General features: G+C 41.4%; 1 pseudogene; it reads left to right on the top strand.

Annotated features, from left to right (window-relative positions):
- The first annotated feature begins 661 nt into the window (after positions 1 to 661).
- On the top strand, positions 662 to 1,301 carry LOC101569538 (annotated as a pseudogene).
- The last annotated feature ends 320 nt before the right edge of the window (positions 1,302 to 1,621 follow it).

Raw genomic sequence — 1,621 nt, 5'->3', positions numbered from 1 at the left:
GGTACAGGACCTCAGGATTAATCCTGATGGGATTTCACTGACCTTATCAGACCCAAAAGCTACAACTCTTGTTGCATAGGTCCTGCTTTACCTTGGTCTTAACCATTCAGCAGAAAAGTATAAAAACAAAATATAAGAAGTAAAGCCATGCTGTTATGTTGAGCTATAGGGAACTCAGGTCAACAATTTCTGACATTGCCAGTCAAGCAGAAGACCCAATACTATTATGGGCTACTGGACTCTTTTAGAATATTTTGCTGAGTTTACACACCTACAACATTCAAATAATGGAACTTAACAAAAAAAGGGGGATCGATTTTGTATCTTTGTATTCAAAGTGGTTAGGATAGATATATAGTTACATTCTCTTATTGAATAGAGTGATTTGTTCTGATGGTGTTTGTAAATAGGATATCATGTCCACATCTTGTACAGCAATTAGCCACTGGGAAGAATATATGCAATGTGTTGATTATTGAAACTGTCCTACCAATTTGATTTGAAACTGTCTCATTGCTATTTGTTTATCAATAAAATTATGGGAAAAAAAGAAAAAATATATACACAATCAAATTCCAAAAAAAAAAAATTAACCATATGGTTAATATTTATTTCCTTAAGAATTTCCTAGAATTTCTAGCTCTTTCCAGCCGGCGCCGAGCGATGGGCATCTCTCGGGACAATTGGCACAAGCTCCGCAAGACCGGGGGCAAAAGAAAGCCCTATCACAAGAAGCGGAAGTATGAGTTGGGGCGCCCTGCTGCCAACACTAAGATTGGCGCCCGCCGCATACACACAGTCCGAGTTCGAGGAGGCAACAAGAAGTACCGAGCCCTGCGGCTAGATGTGGGAAACTTCTCCTGGGGCTCTGAGTGTTGTACTCGAAAAACAAGGATCCTTGATGTTGTTTACAATGCGTCCAATAACGAGCTGGTCGGCACCAAGACCTTGGTGAAGAACTGCATTGTGCTCATTGACAGCATGCGTACCGACAGTAGTACGAATCCCACTATGCACTGCCCCTGGGCCGAAAAAAGGGGGCCAAGCTAACTCCTGAGGAGGAGATTTTAAACAAAAAACAATCAAAGAAAATTCAAAAGAAGTATGATGAAAGGAAAAAGAATGGCAAGATCAGCAGTCTTCTGGAGGAGCAGTTCCAGCAGGGCAAGCTTCTTGCTTGTATTGCATCAAGACCAGGCCAGTGTGGCCGAGCAGATGGCTATGTGCTAGAGGGCAAAGAGCTGGAGTTCTATCTGAGGAAAATCAAGGCCAGGAAAGGCAAATAAACCTTCCCTCCTGGTTTAATTCATGTAATAAATGTGTTTATTGTTCAAAAAAAAAAAGAATTTCCTAGAATTTCTAGATTTCTGAAACTCTGTTGTTTCTTGATTGTATTTAAAGCAGTCAAAATCCTGGTCCACACTCTGTTTAGATTATTCTTGCTTTACCCTTTGTAAAATATAACTACAAATAATTTAAACTCATGTCACATAAAGTTAAAATCAGCTGAACCGGCTGGAGAGATGGCTCAGTGGTCTAAAGCACCTACTTGGAACAAGCTTGGCAAAGCACAGGGACCGCAGTTCGATCCCCCAGCACCACATGCCAGCCAGCCCCGCCC

Source organism: Octodon degus, unplaced genomic scaffold (assembly GCF_000260255.1).
Source record: "Octodon degus isolate 3935 unplaced genomic scaffold, OctDeg1.0 scaffold00017, whole genome shotgun sequence".
In the NCBI taxonomy this organism is placed as follows: domain Eukaryota; kingdom Metazoa; phylum Chordata; class Mammalia; order Rodentia; family Octodontidae; genus Octodon; species Octodon degus.
Note: the sequence above shows the minus strand (reverse complement) of the source record. Positions and strands in the feature narration are given on the sequence as shown.